General features: G+C 39.9%; 1 protein-coding gene across 1 annotated transcript in view; it reads left to right on the forward strand.

The window, feature by feature from the left end:
- The first annotated feature begins 229 nt into the window (after positions 1-229).
- The window catches only part of FAM19A2 (family with sequence similarity 19 member A2, C-C motif chemokine like), a 212,381-nt gene continuing 190,493 nt past the window's right edge, over positions 230-22,117 (forward strand). Inside the window, exon 1 of the mRNA XM_018561595.1 lies at positions 230-879. The gene's annotated coding sequence lies outside the window, so the exon portion shown is untranslated. The remainder of the gene's footprint in view (positions 880-22,117) is intronic.

Consider the following 22,117-nt stretch of genomic DNA (forward strand, 5'->3'; position numbering starts at 1 on the left):
CTTCTCCACAGTTCATAACAGAAGAGTACTAGCATTTAGAAATCATTTTCTCACCCATAATTGCTGTGCTGGTAGATTTCTCAGTTTCTGCTAGTTCATTTGTTGGAGCTCAATGAATCCATAATGTGCTGCCAAGTGATTAAGTCAGATGCCATTTTTGTATTCGTTTTTTTTTTTTAAGCTGACCCACCTCCCCCCACCTCATCTGTATGTGTTGGATCGGTATGCAGCATTGAGCCAACTCCTAGACATGCTGTTCCACCCACAATTGTTCATGAGGGGCACAGCAGTTGAAAGTCTTTCTGACATTCTTTCAGGGAAAGCTAGGGAACTAGAAATACACCAATGGATTTGATCATGCCTGCACTTTTGAGTAAGTGCTAAGGCAACTTGCAGCTGTCGCTGGGATCATTGCATGGACATTGTGCCAAGACTCATCACACCTTGTATCAGCAGAGACACTTAGGGAGGCAGTGCTGTCAAAGCTGGGATTACAGTGTGCATTGCTGCAGGTGGATGCTCCGATGTAATAGTTCTACCCAGGAGACAAGAAGCACAAACAACTAGAAGGTTGAACAGAACAATAATGAGATTACTGCTCTAAGTGCTGTGCTTCTTGGATGTCCTTTGAACTGCACGTGTGTGAAAGACATTTGGAGCTGGATAGGTGCTTTACTTGCAAGAAAACCTTGAAAACAGAAGGTGCATTTCCAGTCTTAATGCTACATCAGCCTCTGATCTCCTAAACATTTTACAGAATATTAAACAGCCTGCAGATGGATGGTAGGGGATCGCGGAATTAAAGGATGCTGCGGAGATAAGGCAGCTTTCAGCACCCTGGACCTAAGCAAGGTGTCTCATCCATCTACATGAAAGCAGGTACCGTAGGTCAGTCTTATCAGCCAGCCACTTACTGGAAGGAAAGGGCTTGGGCACTCACCCATTGTCAAGTGTAAGCTCTTTAGCCTAACTTCAAATAGGGGCATTTAACAGCAGGCTAGACTTTCGGAGCTGCATATGAATGAGCTAAGGGTTTTGCTAGCAAATGACCACTGCTATGATACTCTTCCTGCAATTTATCAGTGGTCCAGATCATGCATGTTGAAGGTTGTTACTTTAGATAATTGTCGGAGCTTGTTTTAGCTGCTACCAAGATGTATATTTACGGGGACATCGTTTAAAGAATGAATCAGTATTGACCTCCTGCAGGATGTGACAGTCAAGCAGATGGAGTTCAGGGGGAAAGAAATTAATTAAGAAATAGGCTGACTCTGGCACCATTCCCAAAAGTAATTTGCTCTCTATCAGATATTGTCTCAAAACTCTTATCCTGTTTGTGATTTCATGAAATGTATTGCTGACCTTTTATGCAGCGTTCAAGATGTCATATAGATTGTAAAAAGCTGTTAGTCCTTTGTGTGTTTTAATGAGGGCTCCGAGATTCTTGGTATTGGATTTTGTTTTCAGCATAGGTTAAGTGTACATCTGTTGATGCCACTGTACAATTTAGCATTGTCTATTGCCCAGAGCGATATTGATTTATGAATTGGTCAGCCATGGATATATAGTGGTTCATGATTTATGACTTTCATATTATGCTTTATTGCTGATAAAACTGCTGGATATGCTGTGATCTTTTTTTTTTTCTGCTTGTGTTTCAATATTTCTGTTGATCAAAAAGTTTTGAATTGGTCAGAACAAACTTTACAAACTAAATAAATGACTATTAGCACACAGAGATAGAAAAATGTGCCTTGGGGGTACATGATTAATGGGGTTATTTTTATGCTCCTGGCAAACCTTTGTTCTTTTTAACCACCCAGTCATTTCAGAGGTATTTAAGTAACAGAAGTTTCTACTGAACCTGATTGAATACATGTTAGATGTTAACACAGGTTTTCTGGGCTAGTATAAAAATACCTCTTTATTAAATCAGCACTCCTGCTATGGAGGTGGTGCTATAAAGGGTGGAAATCTTAGTGCAGCTCTGCTAACTCATGTTTGCCCCATGCAAACACAGAACTGTGAATGTGTTTGTAGCAATCGGGTATGCAAGTATTGCTTTAAAAATGATATCGATTATAAACTGAGCAATAATGAGAGCTGCAGAAATATTTCAGCACAGTGGATTTCGCTTGCTGTTTAAGGATCCTTTACTTGAAATATATGCAGAAAGCAAAACAAAACTACCATTTTACTTTAATATGCCTAAGAGGAAAAAATGTAGTTTGTCATAAATAGAATTTGCAGCCACACAGACTACATTGTGCACACACAAGCAAATAGCTAACTGGTTATACTGTAAGGCAAGATACTTACTTGTTGCTGTAACAATCACCTAGTATTTAAAGCTGAACCTTAGGCACAAAAACCTTCAATTAAATAACCACAAAGGGTATAAATCGACTTTGCATGCACCAAATGCCTTTGCAAACCTGGTTATAATCTTGTAAAAGTAGCAGTGATGTCATCACTGTGCTGTATATAGTCTAAGCAGAGCTGTGGCATGGGCCCAGCAGGCTCCACCCACTACAGTCTCCGTGCAGAAAACTACAGGAGGGGGCGGAGACGAGACCTGTCACCTTGCACATCAATAAGCTCCTGCACAGAGGCAATGTTTCACACTGGATTGCTGCACAGATATGTAGGAAATACACAATGCACACCGAGTCAAGAAAGGATACACATGTCTCTCATTTATAGATTTGCTTATCCTGGATATCCGCTTTAAACTCACTGTGACTTTTCAGTGTAACAGTGCTCTAATGTTATACACAGCAAAAGGGTTTTCCTCTTTTCAGTAACTGTAAATGTTTTTTAAAGATTAGTCCAAAAGATTGCATCACCCAATACTGTTCCTCTATTTCCTGGGGAGTCTGGGAGGTAAAGCTCTATGCCTAAAATCACATCTCCATCTACCTGCTATGGCCACTATCAAGGTGTCTTCCTTGCTCACTCTTTCATGTATGTTACATTACATGGAACAATAGAAGTTACATGGCAGGGGGTGGGTATATCTTCGAAGATATCAGGATAAGAAACCTATGAGGAACTCAACCCAATAGTATATTTGTAAAAAAATAAGTCAAGGCAACGGGACTTGCTGTATTTTTCTTGAAGACGTTTGACTGGTCATCCAACCAGCTTTTTCAAGAAAGCTGGTTGGATGACCAGTGAAACGTCTTCAAGAAAAATACAGCAAGTCCCGTTGCCTTGACTTATTTTATACAGATATACCATGACCTCGATGAATGAGAACCTTCACAGTCAACTCAGTAGTGTCACTAATAAATAAAATAACCTAAGTGAGCTGATTTTCCTACATAGTGATGCATCTCAGTGACTAGATTTTTACCTATATGCTACTGGTAACATTATCCAGCAAATGTTGCAACTATGTTAAAATCATAAATTCCACTTTGAGCTCTAAGTAATACATTGCAAACAAAATTTACATAGCTCTTCTGTGCTGTTTAACTTCATCTCCTGCTTCTTGATGCCAGTTAGAGTCCAATTCCAAGGCAGGTTTGAATCTGTGTGGTGTTCAAGCAATTCTGCTGAACATCGTTATGGCACTTAGATATATCAGTCTTTCTCTAGGTCAGAGAGAGCAAGCAGCCTACAGCTGGTGTGTATTAGGACTACGTATCATGCATTACAAAAAATAAAATCAGTTGTCAGATCACCAGGGTACTGGACAACAGGAGGTGGATGGACTGATGCACTACAGCTAGGCTTGGATGAAAACATGTCATGTGCAGGTAGGCTGTGTTCCAATAATTTATGTTTTTTTTTAACTAGAGTGTATTTTTAATGACAAATATGCTCAAAGTAGTCATATTACTAGTATAAACTTAGTAGCATGTAGACAGCATAAAGCAAATCTCACCTATAATAAAAGTGACATTGAAAAAAAATCAGAATTGGTTTGTCCTTTTTCATAGCAGTCTAGCTTGTTCTGCAATGCACCCAGGCAGGGACTAAAAAATATATAATTTGGATTCATTGACATTCTTTATGCCATAGATTAGCTGGAACACAGAAGCTGTGTCAGAGCAAAGTCAATACACTGGCGGAAGAAATTGGGTTTCATTATAAATTTGACTCTGCACTGAACATAAATTGTAATCTCCAGATAATCTTCTGCTTAAAGTGGAAAAAATCCTAATTATGGCTGTAAAATCCCCTTCACATTCCAGACTAGGAGATCTTCTCACAGCACTAAATTACTATTGACTAAATGATAATTGTTATCTAGCTCTTTTTTATCAACTCTATCAAGCTGGAAATAAACATTTATACACTACATTCAATAAGGCAGTGCAAAGAGCAAAACTGAAGTGCACAGTGCGGTAACCCATAGCAAATAATTAGATTTCCCAAAGTCACATGATTAGTCGATCATTTTTGATTAGTTGCATTGGGCTATTCCATTTTTTTTTTGGCTTACTGAATAATCCTTTTAGAATGATGCAAGGCATTTTTTTCCAATAAGACTTATCTCTACTTTCCAAAATCTATGAGTTGTATTTATATAGAAACACAGTATTGTAGTTTAAAGTTAAACAAGACCTACCCTATATATTACTATTACATGATTGCAAAACTGGTGTTATTAAATTAATAATACCAGTTTTGCAATCATGCAATAGTAATATATATGGTAGGTATGGTTTAACTTTACTATATATAGGAATGTATCAAGCCAAAGATTTAGAGTGTGGACTATATTACTGGTATTTCTGACTGTGGACTATAATAATTAGGTAGCATATTGTTTAATTATTACATAGTAACACCTTTTGGAAGTTTCAGATTTTGGTTGTATAAATAATACTATTATTTCATATAGCTATACGTGGCCACACACATCAATATGGCCCAGAATGGGGTTAGGTTTGTTGCAGCCAGATATTTAATCACTTGAAGACAGGAATGTTTACACCTCCTTCCTGGCCAGGCCATTTTTTAGTATTTTAACACTGCAATACTTTGACTGACATTTATTCAATCATGCTGTACGGAAATGAATTTTATACAATTTTTTGGGGACAGATAAAGATTTCTTTTGGTGGTATTTAATCATCACTGGAGTTTTTATTTTTTACTATATAATGAAAAAAGTACCAAAAATTTAGAAAAAACTGTTTTCCCTATATTATTATTACTATACAGGATTTATATAGCGCCAACGGTTTGCGCAGCGCTTTACAATATAAGGAAGACATTACAATCACAATACAATTCAAGACAAGATGGTAATGAGGGCCCTGCCCATGAGGGCTTACAATCTAAAAGGGAGCGGTAAGTGATACATGAGGAGGTAGCTGTGTGGGGATGAATTATGTTTTAAAACATTTATTCTTACCCAAATTTTCAGTAAAATACAAAATATGGGGGTCATGTCAGGTAAATAGACACCAAACATGTCAAGCTTTAAAATTGCATGCGCCCGTGAAATAACAAAAAAACAAAAAACAACCCAAAATTGGCCATGCTTTAAAAGCTTTTACCGCTCATCAGTTTAGTGTTATCAGTGATTGATGTCCCTAGAATTATTGCCCTTGCTCTAACATTTGTGGTGATATGTAACATGCGTGGTGCAATGGGTGCAATCCTCATTCTCTCATATAGGTGCACCTGATGTATGTTTGTGTGTGCATGTGGGGGGCGGGGGAGTTTAAACTTTTTTTGTGTTTAAAAAAAAAAAATGATATGTGACTTTAATTTTTTTTTGTAATTAATTTTTTTAAACTTCTTTTTCACTTAACTTTATTGCCATCACATAGGGAGCTAAGAAGCCCCCTGCGTGATAGCCAATTTACACAGATAGGTCCTCTTTATGGAGACATCAGTGGTGTCTAAGACCCCTAATGTCACCTAGGGACCCCCAAAGAAGCTAATCAAGTACAGATCTGCTTCACCAGCTTCTCTCCAGCTACAACAGCTGAATGCGGAAGTGATGTAATACACATCACTCCTGGATTCAGAAAAGGGAGGAGAGATCACAGGGAAATCATGTGATGATCTCCGGTGACAGAGCCACTGTGCTGGTCCCAGGCCTGCACCAGGCACAGCAGAGCTCCAGATTGGTGGCGCCGGTGGGGGCACACACCCACATTTATAATACAAGTGATCAGGCAGCTCTACAGACGCCGGAATGCTTATATGTAAAAAGCCATCACTGACTGTTTATAATTCAAGCAGTTTTCCTGCTTGAGCAGGGTGGGCGAGGACATTTAAAAATGCCCACTCACATCCAAGAAGCTCCCAGCTGCCCGTTCAATTACAACGGACGGCTGGGAAGCAGTTAAAGATAAATTTCAGGAAGATATGACTAGACATGTAAGCCCGCAAAAAAAAATAATTGAATCGCTTCTGGTTTTTAGTTCTTTCTTTTTTCAGAATTTGGATCTAAAATTAGATTTGGTTCGTTATTTGGATTACTAAGCTGTCCGCATTTTCATTTTGGAACGATCCAAATATTAGTTTTGGATCGATTTGGATGGGATTCTTTCATTATAAATTAACTTACATTTTTTGGTGTTTTTTTGGTCAGTTTAGTTCTGACACTGTGTGCTCTCCTACTGCTCATATTGACTCACTCTACTCCACAACAGGAAGTCACATGACCATGCCTGTAATGCAACCCCCAACAGCCAAAACAAATCTGATTGGCCAGAGAACAGTCACATGTCTGATTTAATTTCATGTTGAATAAAATTCGGATGGATCTGAATTTTAATTAACCTCCCTGGCGGTATTCCCGAGTGTGGCTTGGGGGTTAATTTTCAGTACCAAAAGCGGTAACCCCGAGCCACGCTCGGGATTGCACAAAAGTGTCTCTTACCTTGTCCCTACAAGCCCACAGTGCCCTCTGCTGTGTGTGCCCGGTCGATGCCAGCATCCGTCTTTTAGTTTTGTTTTCAGCGTCACAGCTAGGGGTGGAGCCGGCGGGAAATTCAAAAGTGAAAACATGCAATATATGTGATATACTGCATAATCATACCGCCAGGGAGGTTAAATTAACATTCGGATTTATTCGTATTCGAACATGTTTAAATTCGGAATTTAAATATGCATTTGAATATTAGAAATGTACGAAATTCATACGAATATGAAAAGAATAGTGAAAAGAAATTTACATGTCTAGATCTATGTTTTTGCTTTAAAATGTAGTCTGAATGCAAGATGCTGGATTAGAGCTTAGATTAGGTGTTAAAACCCTTTCCAGTTTATTTGTAGCTATTTGTGGACTGTGGAAATTACCATTAAAGAAATCGATGTAATGCCTTCTACCGCAAAGTTCCACCAATTGCCACCAATTCAATTCATAGCTGACATAGATCATTAACGGGACTGTATAGCCAATACTTTTTTTTATTTTTGGACACAGTAGGGAAGGGTTAAAACCCCTGCCAGGTTATTTTTTTGTTTTTTTGTGTGCCATTGGGGAGCTTACCACTAAGTAAAATCTATGTAATTAATACCTTCATCGGTTTTTGCTTTAGAACTCAGTCTAGATGTAAGACTGAGCACTGCTGAATTAGTAAATGTCACTGCATGCATTTCACAACAGGCCAAGCAGGTGTTGATTAAATGGGGTGTTCAAGGTAGGCACTGACACAGCAGAAGTAGGAACTTGTGAGACTGAAAAGTGTTACAAATGATAATTATAGCTCATAGACTACAGGGAAGTCAGTAGCGTAGTTTATTTTGTTTCCAGTGGTTATACAGGTGTACTTTCAGCAATACATTGCATATAATGTGAAATGAAGAAGTATAAAAATCATTACTCTATGAAACATGCAGTTTATTCTGCATCAACTTGAATAACAGAGCACAATCAAAGTGCTAAAAAAGGCTCAGCACTCATACATTTTGTACATAGCAGTCTGCTCAAGATGTTGAGCTCCAGCCAGAACACAATTTACTTGTTTGTTTTTGTGAGCGACAAATAGTTGCACTAAAATGAAGAAATAATTTCAAGAATATGTGCAAAGCTTTGCAATCACATTTTAGGTGGATGTGAGAGGTCTTTGCCGGATACAATCTGCAATTGCTAATGATGTCCATATACACATTCATAAAACATACTATCACAGAGGGGATTTTGGTTTTCTTATAGGCTGAACATTTTCAGACATTGTTTAAAAAGGAGGAAAGCCAAACTTTTTTAGGCTATGGTATTCTTTTGGGTCACAGTAGTTTGTATTATCCGCTTCCCGGCTGGCCGTTGTTATTAAATGGCCGGCCGGGAGCTTCTTGGATGTGAGTAGGCATTTTCAGACGTCCTCACTTGTCCCGCTCATGCGCGCTGCTGGGTGGTGCGCATGAGCAGGAAAACTGCTTAAATTGTAAACAGCCAGCGATGGCTGATTACATATTGTACAAGCGGTCCAGTGGCTGTAGAGCTGCTGGATCGCTTGCATTATGCATGTGGGTGTGCCCCCCTCCACTACCGCAGATCCCGAGCTCCGCTGTGCCCGGGACCCGCTCGATGGCTTTGTCGCCAGAGATCAGAGGGAGATCATAACACAAACTCCCTCTGAGCTCTCCTCCAGTCTCTGAATGCAGGAAGCTGGTGAAGCAGATCTCTGCTTCATCAGCTTCTTTGGGAGTCCCTAGGTGATATTAGGGGTATTAAAGACCCCTAGTGTCTCCATAAAAAGGACCTATCTGTGTAGATTGGCTATCACATAGGAGGATTCTTAGCCCCCTACGTGATAGCAATAAAGTTAAGTGAAAAATGTAAAAAAAAAACTAAAGTTACAAAAGAAAATTATAGTCCCATATAAATTTTATTTAAAAAAAACACACCAATTTTTTTAAAGTCCCCCGCCCCCAAATACACACACAAACATGCGTCAGGTGTGCCTATGTGCGAAAATGATAATTACACCCATTGTGCCACCCATGTTGCATATTACTGCAAATGTCGCAGTGAGGGCTATAATTTTAGGTCCATTATGCACGGATAACACTAAACTGATGAGCGGTAAAAGCTTTTAGAGCATCGCCTATAGGCAATTTTGGGTATGGTATTTTTTTTTGCCATTTCACTGGCACACGCAATTTTAAAGCTTGACATGTTTGGTGTCTATTTACCTGACGTGACCCCATCTCTTATTATTTATCAAAAAATTGGGTAAGAATAAATGTTTTTTAACATAACATAGGGAAAACTGTTTTTTTGGGGTACGTTTTTCATTACATAGTAAAAAATTTACATCTCAGTGGTGATTAAATACCATCAAAAGAAAGCTCTATCTGTCCCCCGAAAATTGTATAAAATTCATTTTGGTACAGCGTTGCATAATGGAATAAATGTCAGTCAAAGTACTGCAGTGCTGAATACTAAAAAATGCACGGAAGGGGGTGTAAACACCTGGTCTTCGAGTGGTTAATGTATTATGTGACCGTAAGTCAGAAAATAGTTGGGCTTTGGCCCGCTATTGGCTGTCTGCAAAGAGCCGTGCCGCATTTGAGAAGTATCCTGACAATATGACAATATTGAGGGGGAATCTCTGCAGGGGGCTGTGACTGAGAGCTGAATGATGAGTGGGCATGTGATTGGTCAGCTCTTGGTCTTAGAGCTCGCATGGGACACTGCCACTGTCACTCACTGGCTCTAAGTATTGGGGAGAGTATGTTTTACATACTCCATATTTAACTTTAAATTGTCTTACTTGGCAAAACATTTGTAAGACTATTCATTTTTTCAATCTGGACTTACCCACCAGACTCCATAGTCAGTTTTTGATTTGACTTCCCTTAGTTGTTGTCAAAACTTGGATAAGGAAGGGACAGCCACTGAATTCCATCTCTTCTAATCAGCAAGCTCCATTTATTAGACTCATAGCAAAGTGTGATTCAATAAAGCATGATTACGAGGCTGCCTTTGCTCTTGCTGTGGTTACATTGCTTCCCTCTTAATAACTGATTGCTTATGTACCAGGGTTGCAGGAAGCTAGTGAAAAGACAAACTGAGGCATTTTAATACACAGATAGAAGAGCTACGTGGGGGTCTATATAAGACTACACTTTCACTATAAAAATTAAATTAGCATTACATTCTCAAGCTTTTTTCAATAATGAATCAAAATAAAATATATATTGCCCAGCAAAGTATTTCTTTACCCAAGCAATTAGTCATCATGTTTCTGAACAGCTCCAACTCTCTCCACTCAGCTTCCCTGAACTTCCTGTCCAGTACAAGATCACAAGGAGTAGAGCAGTTTCCAGCAGCTGTCCATCTACCAGCTTGGAGAAGGAAGCAAGGGAAGGGAGTGATATGCCTCGCTGTACCTGTGTGTTTGTGGAGACACACACAACTTATTAGCACATGCAAGAGTGACTCTGCAAGAGAAAGAAGCCACCATAAAACAGGATATCAGGACCAGTGCGCAGGTGGCCAGCTGATTATACAGGAAGCTAAATTGTAGATTTTTTCTGTACAGTGGAGTGATTAAGTTCTAACAGTTTTGAGGTCTTTGGAAATAATTTGACAGACTCATAGGCACCCACACATTTTTTTTCTGAGGGTGTTAGAAAGCTCGATTAATCTCAGGATAATGGCACCACCCATGTCAATAGCACAGAGTACACCACACCCCAGATATCTGAGGTTTAACTAAGACGAATTCCACCTGCATACTCTCTAAGTAGGTTTTAATAATTCACACCTAATCTGGCTCCTAATCCTATTTGTAATATCATGGATTTTAAGTGGTTGTCATTGTAGGGGTTGCTTACTTTTTCCATATGACAAATTTGCATTTTTGTTCAATTAGATCATGGAAATAAATATACAATGTCGGCTTTATGTGTTATTCACTTCAAGCGGACCTTTACCGGACCTAAAAATCACATTAGCATGCAGCTCTACATGCTGATATGAAATCATCTTTCATTCATTAAACAAACAGGTTTTCAATTTACTTAGAATTTCTTATTTTCTACTTTCTGGTTCTCTTTTTGCAAAAGTGTTGTAATGTGCCCAGGTGTTGCATCCTGGGAAGGTTACATCAGCAGTGCCTTGCTGGGAAATCTCATCTGTAATCTCATGAGATCTCAGGGAAAGGCATTTTCCTCCTCTAAGATGATGTGCATGGTCACATGTCCTAGACACATGTGCCAGAGTTCCAGGAAGTACACATGGCCATTGTGAGAAGAATGGGGAGGAAAAGAAAAATAAGGTATGCATAGAATTAAAAGCCTGCAATTATCTAGAAGTATCTGTTTGTAGATTGCATTTACCAAACATTTCTAAAGGTGTGTTTGTTATTATTTTAAAGATATTGGCAAAGTTTCTCTTTAAGTATATCTCATGGGATGTGTATCACTAGAGTAGATACCAGTGGAATAAATTATATGTACTTTTGATTGTTCTTTCCTGCAATTTTTAGAACTAGGTGATTTTTATTCACTGGTGCCACAAAAATTATGCTTTAATGCTTAAGGTCACAATGGTGGAAAAAACGTAATATACATTGTTTTATTGTCATACATCCGGTGTTCAGTGTATACTTGAAATATGTGAATCAATACAACTGTATAACAACTTAGCATAGTAATTAAATAGCTAATTATCTACATATCATATACAGCAGTTTACCAGTACACCCTTGCCACTAGTTTCTTCCCTCAGTGATATGATTAGACATTGTGCATATATTATGTAAAAAACGGCTGCTTGGTGCATCCAGATTGTTTATACCCCATATTTAATTGCAGTAGCTATTACAATAATGATCCTGTTTTCAATTATGAGCAATTTCCTTTGCTCCTTTTAATCCCTTCTGTGCCAAAGAGGCCAACTTTATATTCCATATAATACGTCACTAGGCTTCCTAGCTCTGAAGTGTCTAGTGAAAACTAGCACTACAAACAATTATTTGAAAAAACTACAAACATACCTTTGAAAAATGCAAGGTGTCCATTTAAAAAAGTATTTATTTATATTTATATAAGGACCACTGTGCCAACTTCCACTGAGTTATGTAGAGCCATGGTAGGATATATAAAATCTGAACACTCAACCCTGTCTTTGGAATTGCAAGGTCTACAGTAATTGGACATGCGCATGTGAGTATACATGGATGGGAAATGACCGGGATGCCTATGCATTTATGCACCCAGCAAATAGTTTGGCTGTGTAGTGCAGACTTGGCTAAATTTTGGGGTGAAGAAGGAGCATGTTCAGTGTTTTGTAGTAAAAGAGCATATTGTGCACTTTTAGACTACAAAGTCAATAGCAGATCTAACACACCGCTGAACCTTTCTAAATAGCATTGAGTGTAAAAACTAACTGTGTCAAACCCACAACTGAGGATCAGGTAAATATTTCTTCTTTAATCCATCCCCTAGAACAAAACAAGCTGTTAACCCTTGCGGTGGTAGCCCCACTGTGTGGGTTAATTGTTGCACAGCTTGCAGTTCTGATGTAAACATTTTTTTTGGGTTGTAGTAGCAGCAATTAAATGAGACAATAAGTTACAGTAACCAGAGAAGAAACGCAGACAGAGAAAATCATGGTGTTCCCTCACATTGGTGATCAGTGAAGTCCCCTCAGTGAAATACCCCCTTACACTGGTTGTTCAGTGGGAAGAATGCTCCTCACATTGGTGCTAAGTCAGATGAAAGCCCCTTACATTGTAAGGGGGCATTCATCTTACTGACCAACAAAGAGCTAAAAAGATCCTTGGTGTCCATTGTTACTTATGCAAGAGGCAGTAATTGCATATTGCTCAAGGAACCCCTATCAACATTGGGAGGAATCCTTGGGTTCCATGGAACCTTGGTTGAGAAAGGTTGGCATAAATAGTCATTTTGCAGTCAATCTCTCGAATCATGCCTCTTCTGCATTCAAAAGTTAGATCAAGCAACAACTGACCCTACTGACCATGCCTACATGCTTTATCCATTGCGCTGCAGCAACACAGTTTATAGTTTGCTGCTATCTGTGTGTTAATAATATTGCACAAATGTCATTTTAAAAGTGGTTGTTTATATTTTATAAGTTATGTATTGACTTTTAAGGAAACAGGCACAAACACAGAAAAGTAAATGTAAAACAGAGATATCTTTACTGATATCAAAATGTGCTCTTTACAAAAGCTACAATACAGGAATGGAAATACAGGAAATAAAGCGGCGATTTACCAGACACACTACACATATTTACACATAAGAGATATGCCCTATGCTAAGACATACAGTACAAAGAAATGTATCTATCTGTCTACATAGTGTAAGGTTAATGACTTTAACAGGACTTTTTTTTTCTTTAACAGAACTACTGACTTCTACTGTCAATAGAAATTGATATGGCTGATGCACAGTTCCAGTCAGTTGAGGCTTTATAACACTGCTGCTTTCCATTTATTATAGAAGAGTCCTTCCTGCTCTTGCCGAGAGCAAATAATGAGTTGCTTTTCTCTCCAGTTTTGAAAACTTTCTTTTCCCCATCTCCCCTTATCCATGTATCCAAACCAAGCGTTTCCTGTTCAGTCTGACTGGACCATTTAAATTACTTTTGTTAGGCCATTTCAGTGGAGGGAAAATCTTTATTTAAGTAGCATGACAGTTGGAAATTGAATTAGCATTTAAACAAAAGTTGTTCCTGTTCCTACTATTATATGTTTTCAATTACATTTGCTTTGAAAAACCTAGTGAACTTTATAGCTAAATTGGACACTTGTGATATTTTCATATTTTACTAGAAAAGCACTAAAAAATGTGAGCATAGCCTTATGCTAAAACAAGGTTGTCTCTGCAGACATGGAGCCACTATTATGTACATGAAGCTTTACTTGCAGTTCTAGTGCTGATTCCGGTCAGTACAGCCTGGTTTCATACCCAAAGCAATCCAACAGCTGACTGGGAAGTGATTAGAGATTTCCTGGAAGTTATATCAGATTATTTATCAACATATAAAGAGTGTATTAAAATCCTTCTTGAAGCTAGCTCAGTATTGGGGCCCTAAAAGTGGAGGCAGGAAAAGTGGTGTTTAGTTTGCCAGGCATAAACAGAGTAAAGTGACTTCTGAAGCCAGACTGAATTTCTATAGCACAAACCTAATAGATTAAATTAGGTGCAATTTTCAAATCAAGCTTAGATTTGCATAGACTGGGAGTTAATACACGTGAATAGTTATTTGATGTTTATTAACTGAATGTTATTCAGGCAGAAGCACCTCAATGATGCCGAATGGCAACAAAGGCCCACACTCCTCCTCTTCGTTCCTCACTCTCCGCTCTCCACTCCCCCCCCCAACACAAGGTTCTACATTTGCATCTGCTCCAAAAACTGTGGACTCAAGCAATGAGGACAGTCTCACAAGGGGTCTGATGATAGCACTGACCTGCTGGCCTCTCTTCAGCAGGAAAAGTTTACACATGTACCTTGTCTAGCACATGATCTGAGCATCAGGATGCAGCATTTTCTGGCTAGGTTTCTTGGCTTCAAGGATGTCCCGGGGCAAGTTAGAAGAGTGCGTTGCAACTTTAGGCAGCTATACTCAGCAAGTGTTCACCTGGCCAGAATGCAGAGGTATGTGATGTATCCACATGTCACTGCTGGAACTCGACGTTGGCCATGCTGCAGTGGCTGCATCAGGAGCAGAGGACTAAGTCTATCTGTGTGAGTAGGCATTGAGGACATGCTCTGGGAAGCTGAAGTTCTTTTCACTATGTCACAGGCTCCTGATTCAGGACTTGTTCAGGACATCTTGTTACCATTCCAAGAGGAGACCAGAACGGTGAACCATGATGAGGTGGGTATTGGCAACATGATTCCTCTGGTGTTCCTGCTGGAGTATACATTGCTTGGTGTAACAGACAGGGCACTGGAGGCACAGCAGCAGGAGGAAGGAGAGGATTTTCTACTGTTTCAGGGCCAGCAGGATCCTTTGCATACTGCCTCCATCCCTGTGAGGCAGCAGGCGAAAAGAAAGGTTTAGGAAGGAGGAACAGAGATGGTGTCCTGGTGGTAAGGAGGAGGAGGGTAGGGGTGTTGGCCGTGAGAAGAAAGAAATTTAGGGTGACTTCAAGGATGTTTCACCCATCCCTGACCCAAGAGGAAAATCATGCGGGGATATACTGCCATCATCCAAGAGGGAGCATAAAGTGCTCCTTTCTGAGGATGCATGGCAAAGAAGCTCTTTACGTCATTTCCTATTGATGGCTGGATCCACTGCATAGGTGAAGCAAAGGTGAAGGGAGAACACCTAGAGAACAAATTATTTTCTTAGATAAAATAATTAGCATTTACATCAAGGTAAAAGCTGCAAAACCTTTTTTAGGTGAGTAAATATAACAATGCAATATCACAATCTGCCGAGCTAAATCCAAATTAATGATAAATAAATACAAATCCATTATCATACATCAAGAGGAAAAAGGTGACATTAAAGCCATACACCCCCCCCCCTTTGCTGCTGTAACCACTTACCTTTTTTGATGCCTCCCGCTGTGATCATCTTCTTCCTTCCACTCGTTTCCGACAGTCCCTTCAGCGCTTGTGCCGGTCTCTAATCCACCGCAGGCTCCTTGTGTCCCGCGGTGTCTGTCCGACATGCACGCTACCGGCTGTCCGGCTGCTTCCATTGAGCTTCAGTGTCTGTTTTCTTCCCCCCTAATGCGCATTAGCCCAGGGCCGGCCTTAGGGGTGTGCGAGCTATGCGGCCGCACAGGGCACCATGGCAACAAAGACGCCAGGCGGCCGACACAGCTGGTCCTCGGGGCGGCTTCTCTCCTCCTCACCGCTGGCCATGCGACATGACAGCGCTCCCTCCCCTGCCCCCCTCCCCCTTCAGAGCTGTCTTCGGATCCCCGCTGCCTGTATGAGCTGAGGCAGCGGGGTTTCCGAGGATAAACTGTCCGGTGAAGCCTTTCTTAAAGGGGGGGCGCACACGCCCGAAGCTGGCGGGATGACCGTGCGGGGAGGAGATCGGAGCCGCTGTCATCCTGTCAGTTTCAGGATGACAGCGGCTCTGTGTGTGGCAGAGCGGGGGATCGGTAAATATCAATGATACTTACCGATCCTCCATGTGAGAAGGACAAACACTGGAGCGATCGTCTGATCACTCCATTGTTTGTAAATCACTGGGGACACATAGTGCCTGTTCATTCAAGATTTCCTCTATTTTAGTTTGACATTTATTGTTTGCCTTCTGTTGTTTTATTTAATAAGAATACTTATATTGTGCCGACAAGTTTAATACCTTTGAATAAAAGTTTTATTTTTATAATACTTTTTAATATACTTTTGTTTGCGGCTTAACAAAATAGGAGTCTTTAAATGGTGCGGCTATTGGGGAAAATGGGTGTGGTTACTGGGGGTGTGGCCACTGAGGGGCGCTGTAAAGCTTCCTCGCACAGAGCGCCTAAAGGCCTAAGGCCTAAGGCCGGCCCTGCATGTGCCCCCACCCTTCTTCTTCACAGCCATTCAGTAAGTCTATGGACGCGTGCACCAGCATGCAGACACCGTGGGACAGGAAGTGCCAGCATGGACAGAGGAGTCAGCGCTGGATTGGAGACCCACAGCAGCGCTAGAGAGAAGGCTGAAAAGGACATGAAAGAAGAGGAAGATTGGATTAAGAGACATCATTTAAGGTAAGTGCTTTAATTAACATTGGGGGAGAGAAAACAAATTTGACTTTAATGTCACTTTAATTATTTCAGCTCTCATACCTGTTTACCCCTCATGGGCCAGAGCATTTTTTTTTCATTTCCACTATGGGTCTGTTTATTTGGCCATATCTTTGTTATTACTTGAGATAACAAAGTATTAAACACATTTAATACATTGTAATTTTTTTGGGGGGGACAAGCTTTCTTTTGGCAATATGGCTTTGCAAAAATATTTTTTTTCAATGGAATTTGTAGACAAAAAGATGCAAAAAATGAACAAATGTGTTATATTCTGTTTTGACCAGTTATTTTAAAAAAAAAAGTACTTTCACTGTAAATAATACAAAGCTATTCTATAATTTGTCCCATTTAAAAAAGGCACAAACATTTTTATTTCTGGTACAAAATAAGATCTTTGCAAATTAAGAAAATGTGTTTAGTTTTTTCAATTTTGCGCATTTTCTTGTTATATGACAAAAAGGAACAAACAAAAGGAAATTAAACAAATAGTTGAAGCGAGAAGGGGAGGAAGGCGTTAATTAGGGCTGATTAGGGTTAACTAAAGCTGGCCATACGCTGGTAGATTTCCCAACAAACTTTTCCTATAAAAGATCTTTCTTTTGACTTTCTGTTAGTTGACGGGGCAAGTCGATAATCGATTTTGACCGTATTGATGAAAAAACTCGAAGGAGCAGAATGGAAATTTTTTTCTTGACTGAAATTCTAACAGTGAATGTGGTTTCATTTGGGAAACTCTATCCATTCAAAAATTGAACGTTAGAATCAAACGAAATTTCGACCGACAGTCATCAAGTGTTTAATGGCAATATCAGGTGATAAAGACATTTTTTTTAATGAAAGTTGGTTCAGAAATCTACTAGTGTATGGCCAGCTTAAGGGGTTAAAGGAGAACTATGGGGTCAGTGTTTTTCCCCCATAGTTCTCCTTAGGGTAACGGGAGGACACAAACCAGCGTCCTCCCGTCACCCTAAGCTCAGTATACCGCGAGCTACAGCTCGCGGTATACTGAGACGCCGCACCTGGAGCGGATCCCGACTTAGATGACGGAATCCGCCCACCTGCGTGAGTGACAGCTGGCTCTGCCTATCTAGAGGCAGAGCCAGCTGTACCCGCCCCCTCCCCCGTCCGTTCCGCCAGTCAGCGCTGGCAGATCGGAGCGGGGAGAGGGGAATCCAGCCCCTCCCCCTGTCACGGCAGAGAGCCGCGACAGGATCGAGAGGTGAGGGAACCCGGTATGTTTTCCTTCACCTCCCGATCTACTGAGCCGACCTGTGACAGTCTCATTGTCATAGGTCGGCTTAGAACTATGACGTGAGTGGAAATCACTCATGTCATAGTTCTCCTTTAAGTAAGAATACATTTTATTTTAAAAAATATACTTGTAAGGTTTCTTTAAGTCATACCATATGCAGATCTTAGGTCACACCTTTGATCTACATATGAATAAATAGGAAATACAATAAAAAACATTACATTTATTTATTGGGGTCGATTTACTAAAAGCAAATAGACTGTTCACTCTGCAAGGAAATTTTTACTTTGAAGTGGGAATGTTTCCTTGACCCAGTGAATGTGGTGAAAATACACTTTGTAAGAATACCTTATCACCCCGTTTCTAAGCTGGGAGCTTCCCTTAGTAAAGCTCCAAGAGTTGATGTCCCTTTTTAAAGACACTAAATGGTATCTTGAAGCGAACCTTACTTCAACCCTGGGACCCCTGAATGTCCTTTAACAACGATCCACCCGCTACCAGGTCTACTTACTAGGCGTGAAGTCAGCCCCACACTACGCCTAGGGGGTAAGCAAACTGGATCGATGTGCACTGGTTCCAAAAAAGCATTATTGTAATACATGCGCTATGTCTGTGTTATATTTTATTGTTTGTTGGATTTTTTTTTGTTTATTCTCTGTTACATATTGTAATGTATTCTTACTTACCCATGTCCTACAGGACTTTTAGTCGCTGACACTGTTGTAACTCTGCGATTAAGCCTGCTTTGTATGCTTGTATTATTGGAAAATGTCTTCAATAAAAATTACTTGCTTAAAAAAAAAAGAATACCTTATCACGTGGAAGGAAGATAAACAAAAACAGTATTTTAGCTTCAACAGATTTAGTAAATCAACCCCATTGCATTTACATACAATGTAATTTTACACACGAGTGAGTGTAATTGCTGGTAATAGCGGAAGGGGGAAAAGCGACAAGGGGAGGGGAGCTAGATGTAAGAGATACGTCCTATAACCTTTGATTGAAGTTTTTTAGGAAGTACTTATTCCGTTCAAAATCCTCAAGTGGTTAAAGGAACCTGTGGGCAAACTATGGACACATTCAAATACTTACAGATTCTTAACGACCAGTAAATGAGCTTTAAAACAAAAACTCTCCCTGACCTTCTCCACAGCAGAAGTACTACAGCCATTCAAGTACTTATCTTACAGCTCAACCCCCTCTAATCCATCCCTCCATACGTCAGAGTTCCTGCTCTGTGTTTATATTAGTGTTTAGAAGACAAGAAGTCTGCCAAGTCATGCCTGGTAGTGGCAACATGGAAACATAAGCAAGTTTGGAGAAGGACTTCAGTGCTTCTGCTGTGAACTTTGAGGATGAAGAGTTCCACAGTGCCTGTAGCTATATGGGCCAGTGAGGGCTTGTTTTAAAGCATGATATGATTGTGCAAATATATGAGTATCTATAGACTAGTCACAGAGTCACTTCAAATCTCTGACACGTTTTTAGGAAGGTACATAGAAGGGAATCTATCAAAACTGGAGCAGACCGAATCTGAAGCAGCTGTGCATGGCAACCAATCAGTTTCTATCTTTAATTTTCAAAGCTTACCTGAATAAACTGAAAAGAGAAGCTGATTGGTTACTATGGGCAACTATTCCAGATTCTGTCTGCTTCAGTTTTGATAAATTTCCCCCATAGAGTCAGATACACTCTACATTGCTCTCTGTTTGGACACTGCTTTAAAAGTGGCTGCAGTCCAGAATTAATTTAGTATTACATTTTAACATTAATCTGGCCACAAATAAACTTGGCAGAAACAGTGAGTTGCTGCATCACCAAGTACTATTTGCTTGGCTATAGATTCCTTTCAATTCAACATCGCTAAAAAAAATGCTTAGAGTATCAATCAATGACTGTCTCCTTTGAAATATTCCTTATGACATGTGTGATGTGTTGACTGGTAAACAGATGTCAGAGCCATGTAAGCACAATGACTGACTGCTGATCGAAGACACTAGTCGTGGTGCTGTAAACTGTGGAGGCAAATGTTCTTATGTCTAGTGAAATCCACTGTATAGGCACAACATTCCGTATGATTGTCTATGTTTGCACAGTACTTTATTAGCAATGGCTCATTGAATCACATTATTGTGCAGCTGTTTGTTCATTAGAATACAAGAGGAAGGAAGAGCGTATTGAGCCCTGAAGCATTAGAGTCTTTGTTAAATACTGGAAACTGAAGGAGTGAAATACAATGTGATACTATCACTCGTGTGTCAGCACATTGGCTCCTTATGATCTATGAATACCATTTGCAAAGACAAATCACACACTGCAAGCATTAGCCGCAAGTTCTTCAATTACACGAAAACAAAGAATTGAAGAGAAATAGACCAATTCATGAAAATATAATTAACTTCTCTGCCACTTTATTGTTCAGTCTGGCTTCAGTAAAAAGCTATAATGTTTTACAGTCAACTATTAATCAGACGTAAGACTGTTTCATAACTGTATTATACTCAGGAGAGCTCATTTCACTGGTCAAGTTTAATGTTGCCACCACTAGTTCAAATTACTTGAGAATGTATTATATCACAGTATAGTGTATCTAAAGCCTTGATGTATGATTACTTATGTTTTTTTTTGCTGTTGTTGTTTAATAGTATTAATCTACAAAGGGAAAGGGTAGGTAGCCAATGGGCACGTGTTTCCAATGATGAGGTTTTAGTAAAAGGTTAGTTGTGACAGGCATGTATGTTGGAAGAAGTAGGTGCGGCACAAAAAGGAACCTACAGAGAAACATTTGGGGAGAGATAGGCATGTGAGTATTATCCGATTTCATCTAGTTTTTTTCTCTGTAGTTACCTTTGTCTGCTGTTCATGTCAGTAGAATATCTGAGCTAGGCAAACCCAGTTCTCCAAAAATCTAGCTCTATAACACAGTTAACAAGTATACACAAAAAATGGGAACTTGAAAAATAGTAGCCAAACATAAGAGCTTGAGCAGTATCAGGACACTAATATGCTCAGATAAGAAAACGAGTGCTTTCAGTTCTAATTAGAGGTGAGTAAGACAACTCTAATTGGCTCCCCGAGAACTGGTGATATGAGATAGTGAGCCCTCTTTTTTAACAGCAGGCAACAAGGGCTCCCTTTAGTTGTGGAGTTTAGAAGTATTTAATGTTCACCTGGAATGCTCACAAAGGGGTATAGGTTTACTACAAGGCACTTTTAGCTTGTGACCTTCAGGTTTGCTTAACTGGCAGCACCCCCTAGCCTAATTCTAAATTGGATTACATAATTTGGTTCTCTTCATGTATCAGGTGTGGTTGAGTAGAAGCCCAGATGCAGGGAGACTTGCAGGGAGTACTAAAGGTACCTCTATGCTAGTAGACTGGTATAAAAGCACAATCTCTTACGCAGTGATGACCAGCACAGGTAAAGTCCATGAACACCGTAGCCAAATCGTATACCAAATTCGTAGTCGGTAATTGGAACAGGAGTCAGGGCAGGCAGGGAAGGATCAGGGTCAGATAACAAAGCCAAGGGTCAATACACAGGAAAGCAGCAGGATAATAACGCCAGGCACTACAAATGACAAACCTCTGCAATAACCAAGCATGGACTGATTAGATTGGATTGAATTTATACCTGTTGGTGCTCTGCTGATGTCACGGCTGGAGGCGGGCAATTGTAGAGACTGCTTGGAGAAATGCACGCTGTCTCTTTAAGAGGTGGTTCAGTGTGCTCACACATGCTCAGCACATCACAGGATCTAGGAAGTCTAAGCAGGTGCTAGGTACTGAGCAGCAGCCACTGGAGTCAGAGAACATAGGAGACACACTAACTGCTCTCTCTGATTGATAGATTACACAGCCAAGGATACGACCGTGAGATGTCTGGGATTGCTGAGGTAAGTTCTTACATCATGCAAAGTTCAAAACCAGCATACCGGCAGAAATAATAAAATAGGATAGTAAAATACCACAAGAAACTACTAAACAGACTTTTGTGAGGTTAGGATAAGGCTGTAGTGTGACTTCTTCCTCGTACCTAATATTGGCGAAAAGATGGCATGAGGATATATATAACAAATAGCAGAGGTTTTAAAATTGATTTATTTTAAGGACCCAGATAAGAAGACACCATACTTAAATCCAAGAAGAAAATGATTTCTGAAACATCAGCAAAGCCAAGTAACAATGGCTCTATAACACATTGTGGGCAC

This window comes from Nanorana parkeri, unplaced genomic scaffold (assembly GCF_000935625.1).
Source record: "Nanorana parkeri isolate BGI_ZX_2015 unplaced genomic scaffold, ASM93562v1 scaffold532, whole genome shotgun sequence".
Taxonomy (NCBI): domain Eukaryota; kingdom Metazoa; phylum Chordata; class Amphibia; order Anura; family Dicroglossidae; genus Nanorana; species Nanorana parkeri.